This window comes from Borostomias antarcticus (genome assembly GCF_949987555.1).
Source record: "Borostomias antarcticus genome assembly, chromosome: 5".
Classification (NCBI taxonomy): Eukaryota; Metazoa; Chordata; class Actinopteri; order Stomiiformes; family Stomiidae; genus Borostomias; species Borostomias antarcticus.
The window spans coordinates 20,002,334-20,010,150 of NC_140238.1; positions in this window are offsets into that span (position 1 = coordinate 20,002,334).

Sequence of the window (7,817 nt, forward strand, 5' to 3'; positions counted from 1 at the left end):
ACCGCAGGCAGGCTTAGAACGGACCTTCTCGGAGGGTCACAGTCTGGAGTGGAGAGGGGGGCTTTTCTAGAAATTAGTAATGCTAAAATTAAAAATTTTGTGAAACCATAATCTCTAGGTCTGGTCTGAATGAGAGAGTGAGTGAGAGATATATGCTGTTACAAACTGAGTTTTGGAATACATGATACTGTCGCCGTTTCTTGTGTTTTCCTGTGTTCACAGGTGGAGTTGGAGAGAAGTCTGGGCTAACTGGGGACACGCAGACCGCGGGTGCTGGAGCAAAAGGGAAGACCACACCATCTCGGGCGGAGAGCGACAGTCACGACAGACACTTGAACTTCCACACCACACACCATATATTATAACCATTTCCTCCTACATTTATAGCTTGCTGGTCGGGGACAGGACGTCAATGCCAGCAATTGTGAAGTGTATGAGTTGTCGTTACACTGTGAATAAAACTCCAGGTGGCACTTGAGATATACTCATGAAACGGAGACAGGGGTTTTGGGACGTGTATTTTGTTAAAAAGGTCATTTATTTCTGGGTCGGGGACACTCGGATTTTGAGTAAATCTTCCTTTCACAGCAGAGATACACACAGCAATTAAAGATCATCTCTCAGGGAGAAGACACTTTGATTTCGAACTAACAGACTAGGTTTCAGGTTGCTATAATGAAGGGTTTGTGTTTTATCATCCTGTGGCTCTCCGTGGTTGGACTCACACAGTCAGCCGTGGAGAACCTTGCTTTGAAGTGGGCTTATGAGGTAGCTACGTCAGTGAGGAATGTTTCATCATGTTTTGTGTGTATGCAGATCCCAGACTCCCAAGCGAGCGGAGTGCCTCAAATGGCACACCCCTTTAACTCTACTTTAATGTTACGATACATCAACTGTTCCAGGGAAGTAGCAGACGCTGAATTAGAAAGAGGGATTGTTCAGATTGATGGTTAGATTCCACTCTGGAGGGACCTACAGAGAACATGGGGTTAGGACCGCAAAAGTGGGCTCAGATCAGTTCACCAGTTTCTCTTCCGCAGAAAACCCAGGGTTGTTTTGTCTACAGAGAGAGAGAGGAGCAAGGAATGTGGGGCACAGCCAGTGTCTGCATACTAGGCTTTGTACTGCTCCGAAATGTGGTAGATGGAACTTTCACCCTAGGGGGCTCTACTGGGTTTGGGGAAAACGGCCTAGACGGTCCTACCAAGGAACTGGACAGGTTCCTGTTTGTTTGGGGTTGCCTTGCCAGGGGTGGTTACCCATCAGGATTGCAGGACTCAGCGGTAGGAGGTTAAAGGGATAGTGGGAGAAAGACCGATTCAACATTCAGACACCCGCCGTACTAGGAGAGAGGTTAAGGCGGGGTTTGTGGACGGCCTACTTACGCAACATGGAGTATGGGAGGATATTTTGCTTTTCTTTGCGCCGAGTGTGGGGGTCGAACTATTAGTGACGGACATTGAGAAACTTGCAGTGGCATTTGGGACGTTGTCCAACAGAACAACTGAGGCTTAGGGTTGGATTAATGAGGAGATGTCTAGCATGCGGAAGGCAGTGTAAGAAATTAAGGCGGACATGCTGTGTCACCATTGCGGATAATCAACTCCCGTTGCAGAATCAGATTGAACAGATCAGAGCCATGACTAATTCGCTACACATAGGCGAGGTGTCTCATTTCACAGATCTGTTTGGTTGGCAATCCGCTCATATCTTTCTTACGGTAGCTAGCGACACTTGTTTACAGATCTCGCTGTATCCTTAGCAGGGCATGTTCTGGAGGGAGGTCACGTTCGTACGTCAGTAGACTGGAGATGAGATCCAGTGCCAACAGGTTTTCTGTAGGAATGGTCTAAAGGACACGTGAAGCTATTCTATAAAGGGTGTACCTGTATGGATGTTAGGTTCATACATGAAGTAACCTAATAGATAGTTATTTTGTTTTCCTTTGAAATTGTAATCTTGCTAGGGGAAGCAACGATTGGGATATTATGTTTATCTTAAGCACGTTTTTCTGTTCAGTTATTCTTTTTCTTTCTGCATAATGGCTGTTCAGGTTCAGGTTTTGGATGTCAACATTTCTCTTGATCATTATGATTCTGCGTGTTCACGTATAATCTTAGGGGGGATTGTTGAATATTGTTGATTTTCAGAGAAATGCCTTTTAATATGATCCTGTTAGCTATTTCCTAATTATGATGATTGACCTCTGAGTATGGCTGTCGGTTTGAGTTTTCGGTAAGAAGTGTCCCTCTTCCATAGACTTATGAGATAAAGACATCTCATGGCTGGTACACTCTGGGCCAAACACCATTGTTGTGGTTAGAGATAAAGGCCTGGGCGCCGAGGCAAGGCCACAGAAGAGACCAGAGAAACAGTCTTATCGGAGAAGAGACGAGGGAGGGGGGACACTCAAACCACATAAGAACGTTGCAATGAGAGCAATGCTTTGATTTGGGTTCAGACAGCATACAGAGAGGTCAACTGTCCATTAGGCATGCCATCGTCTTTTGTATGTAAAACCTTCTGGAATAAATCGCTTTTGCTGAGGCTCAAATCCCGTGTTGGAGAGATTCATTTGGAACACCTGAGAAAGGAGTCACTGGACTGTTTGGTATATCTAGAGATTGGGGGTCAGTCTTTTATTGGAAACGAGAAAACATTAACGCACAGCTAATCAAGGACAATAATAAAAGACAAAGAGATTCAACAACTCCATTGAATCTTCAAAACCTTCCCCTACTCCACAGAAGTCTACACCCACTCACTGCATTTCCTTTACCCACTTTGACTATTTGTACACGGCCATGAACATGGCAAACAATACGCAACCAAGTTCCGTCTGCTGCATTTTACACAAGAGGAGCGCATTATTGTACTATATGTGATTGTCTGTACTGTATGTGCTTGTGTCTATGTAATTGTGTCTATTGTATGTTATGTTCTCTGCTGTACTGTATGTCTGTGATTGTCTACTGTATGTGCTTCCGTCTGATTTTCTCAACTGTATGCAATTGTCTATGTGATTGTCTTTACTGTATGAGCTTGTCTATGTGATTGTCTCTACTGTATGTGCTTGTCTGGATAATCGTCTCTACAACAAAACCCATGAATATGATGTACTGTACTGTAAGATGCCTCCCCCACATGGCAAACATTTGTAATACACACATATTACTTACTCTAAACAATAGGCTCGTGTCCCTGGTCTGTGAGCCAAATTTCACAACTTTTAACTGGCAGGAGCGACCGACAATGATTCTGTTGTCTGCCATTGACTTCCACAGCAGCATAATTACAATAATTATATGAATGCACTTTGGATGAACGGGAATCGAACCCTGAACTCGCTGCTTGCGAGACTGACGCGCTACCCGCTATGCCACGACGGATCTTACAAACGTGCTTCACAGATTTGAGTGGATAATGTCAGCTTCTGCTTCCTCTTGGTAGAGTGGGTCCTGAGCACTTAATTAATGTCACCTGGTAGGGTTGCTTCCTCTCGGTAGAGTGAGAGGGGGGGGTGTCGTTGTTTAAATTGGCACACAGCGAAAAGTATACATAGCATAGCTCAACTATTTACTTCTTCAGAATCCAGACAATCACGCGAACATTTCCATGTATGATATGTCCTTCGGTCTTCAGAAGTGTAGGAGAGGTGAAGAGTTAGAAACAGTTAGAGATTCTAGAGCGAAGAGAGATTTTCTAGAGCGTGGCTCCATTGATTTCAATGGAGGGGGGGGAGTCATTATTCAAACTGTCACAGAGTGAAAAATATACATCGAAGAGCTTAGCTTTTTTGATTTTATGAATCCCAAGAGTCGTGTGAACGTTTTGATATATAAAATGTGTATGAGCTGTGAGAATTAGAAGAGGGATGGCAGTTTAGAAAATGTGTGCTTTTTTCCAAAATGCTCAGAAACCGGTGAAATTGGACATACAGTTCAAAAGTTACAGGCATAAACACAACTCCAACTTTGACACGCTGGTGGCGCTAGAGTGCACAAGATGTCAACATAAGGCTTGGTGACAGATGTCATGAGTGTGTCCCGGATGAGTGTGCCAAATGTGGTTTTGATAGATTAAAATATTACTGAGATATGACCCCAGTTCCTGTTTTGCAGCTTTTCTGCCAATTTTGATTGGCTGTCACGAGCGAACGCAATGGACAATCAAAAATCCCTGTAAGATTTTTTTGGACATCGGTCTATAGATTGTACATACTGCGTTTGGTGCAGATTGGTGAAAAAACCTAGGAGGAGATACATTTTAAGTGTTTTACACTAAATCCAAAATGGCGGGAAATCCAATATGGTGGAAAATGATGTCATAGGGTGCCTTGAACTCGGCTTGAGCCAAGGAATCCAACGGTGCCTCGTTTTTGAAAATCGGGCTTACAGGTCAAAAGTTGCGTGCACAAATGCACCTCCAACTTTGACACGTTGGTGGCGCTAGAGCTTTCGAGCTGTGGACATGGGTCTTAATAAGAAGACTCAGGGGACTGTCATGAATAAGTGTGCCAATTTTCACAACTTTTTACCATACGGTTCTATGGGCTGCCATAGACTCCAATGGCAGAAGAATAAATAATAAGAAAAGGTACAAGAACAATGGGTGCCAGCGCTGCGCTGCTTGGCCCCCAATAAATAATAATAAGAAAAGGTAGAAACTTAATGGAGGCCTACGCAGCTTCGCTGCTTGGCCCTCAATTAAAGCTGCAAGCAGCGTTGTGGGGGCCAAGCTGACCACGCAAAAGATGAAGCAAATACGACTGATGTTTTGAAGGCTTTAGAGATATGTTTGTCGGACTGCAACTACACTGCAGACTTGGTAAACACAGCAAACGTTATAACCACTGCAAACTTCAACCACTGCAAACCTTGAAAATCATTCAGCTCAATAAAACAAGAAAAGTAGGCTGGTCTAATACTCAACACTCGTGGGCAGCGGATGAGAGCTAAAGTCTTTCCCAGTCTTTGCAGCTTTTCTGACAATTTTGATTGGCTGTCACGAGCGAACGCAATGGATAATCAAAAATCCCTGTAAGATTTTTGTGGACATCGATCTATAGATTATGCATACTGCGTTTCGTGCAGATTGGTGAGAAAATCTAGGAGAAGATACATTTTAAGTGTTTTTCCCAAAATCCAAAATGGCGGGAAATCCAATATGGCGGAAAATGATGTCCTGAGGTGCGTTGAACTCGGCTTGAGCCAAGGAATCCAACGGTACCTCGTTTTTGAAAATCCGGCTTACAGGTCAAAGGTTGTGTGCACAAACGCACCTCCAAATTTGACATGTTGGTGGCGCTAGAGGGTTCGAGCTGTGTACATGGGTCTTGGTGAAAAGACTCAGGGGACTGTCATGAATAAGTGTGCCAATTTTCACAACTTTTTACCATATGGTTCTATGGCTGCCATAGACTCCAATGGCAGAAGAATGAATTATAAATAAGAAAAGGTACAGGAACAATGGAGGCCTTTGCAGCTTCGCTGCTTGGCCCCCAATGATGTCATAGGGTGCGTTGAACTCGGCTTGAGCCAAGGAATCGAACGGTGCCTCGTTTTTGAAAATCGGGCTTACAGGTCAAAAGTTGCGTGCACAAATGCACCTCCAACTTTGACACGTTGGTGGCGCTACAGCATTCGAGCTGTGGACATGGCTCTTGGTCACAAGACTCAGGGGACTGTCATGAATGAGTGTGCCAATTTTCACAACTTTTTACCATACGGTTCTATGGGCTGCCATAGACTCCAATGGCAGAAGAATAAATAATAAGAAGAAAAGGTACAAGAACAATGGGTGCCAGCGCTGCGCTGCTTGGCCCCCAACAAGAACAATGGTGGCCTGCGCAGCTTCGCTGCTTGGCCACCAATAAGAAAAGGTACAAGAACAATGGTGGCCTGCGCAGCTTCGCTGCTTGGCCCCCAATTACAATAGGGGCTTAGCACCTTCGGTGCTTGGCCCCTAATTACAATAGGTGCCTCGCACCTTCGGTGCTTGGCCCCTTATAACACTACCAATTACAATAGGGGCTGCGCCCCTTCGGAGCTTTCAGTGAAAGAAGGCACGAAAACCGACTTTCAGACTGTTTTTGACTTAAATGCGTCTTGTATTCTGCCATATCGCTTAATTTTCATCCGTGTTTAGCGTTTTGGTAGTGCTCCGTCTCCAACCAACAGTCCACATGAAAATACAGTCCACGTTACGGTCCGTTGACAGCTGTTTTACTAGCTCGTCATTCACTTAACATTCACTTAAGAATGCCAGGTAAAATGATTCTGGCTTACGGAAATCAAGACCGAATGAAAAATCAACCAATCAAATTAGCCCACACATACAAAACCGCAAATAATGTCGTCATCAATCGAAATGTAACCTAATCTGTCATTTGTCAAAATGCTTAAAGGTGGGCGTAGGGTAAGCCAGTTCTCAAAGTGCTTAAATTGAAATTCCCATTGACATTTTAACATTGGGACGGTTTATCCAATCAAAACTTGTCATGACTGTCCCGTCATTCACGTCACCTGTCAATCACATTACCCACTTTAGCTATCTAGCTAGCATCAATGAACATGGAAAACGGAGATCTTGAGTACTTGTTGAAAGTTGATTCCAAAATGAAGTGGATTAAACGAGTTTGGGTTACGATATATGGTGGGTCTTTTGTTTATTTATTTAACAATTTACCAGTTGTTATGCTGTGCGTTTTGTTTTGCCTAGATTTAATCAGCACTCGAGAGCGTGAACTTTGCTTCCTGGAGCGGTGGGCTAATAGCCTAGTAGGCTATAGTAGCCTAAACACTGATTAGTGAAGTATGGGAGTAGGCTATTGAGTGCTGTGCCCTAAGGGGGTGTATTTTATCGTCCTGTCATTCCTCTTCGTGGTGCTTGGCTACTGTTGTCGTATAATGGCTCTGTAGTTTATTTAGTGTGTCCCTAAAAGCTTGGTTGTTTCGGCCTAAATATTGTCCTCTTATTCGCTCGCTCTCAAATTATTGGCCTTTGTTGACATGTTAAAAAACATTAGTAGCCTAGGCTACTGTAGTTTTCCTGTATGTTTTTTAAATGTGACAGCGGCTGGTGATTTGGTCCGCAACTCGGCAAACCCCGAAATGCGCTAGAGGGCAAAATAACTAAAAAAACGTTTTTTTTCGTTTTTTGTTTTTTTGTGTATTACCAAAGTTGAAGTTGTGAAGAACCTACTTACTATAACAGACAACAGTTTTAGGTTCACGAAATACGTTTAATTAGTCTGCAAACTAAGCTCGTTTTTAGCTGATTTCGAGCCGGGCTTGGGGGCGGGCAGATCGATTAGCATGATTTGTTTTCATTGGCTATTGCTTCCGGCTATTGCTTCCGGGTTCTCCGCCCCCACCCTTCCCCAACGCCGGCTGTTTACATTCAGTCCCGTTTAACCAAGGATGCTACAGCTTTTGCTAAAGAGAAGACGGGGATGGCATCCAGGACATGGAAAGAGTTTTAAGAGCAGCTAAAACTCCAGCAGAGCAGGACTCGTTCGTACACAGAGTTTATTCTTGATGTCCTGTGATACAGAGATGACTGTATCAGCTTGTTGCTACCAAGCGAACGCGAACGACGTCCCAGATTCACACCACCGCCAAGCATTCTGCTTTGCTTTGGGGTAAGCTGATCTTTATACTATCTGTGCTGTTTACATTACATTAACGTTAGTCGTTTAGCAGAAGCTCCTTTCTAAACAAGTGACTAAGTCTAGCTAGCATAACAGGCACTAGCACTAACAAAGGCTAGCTAGCTAACGTTAGCTAACATGCTAGTTAGCTGAGCTAGCCCTTTGT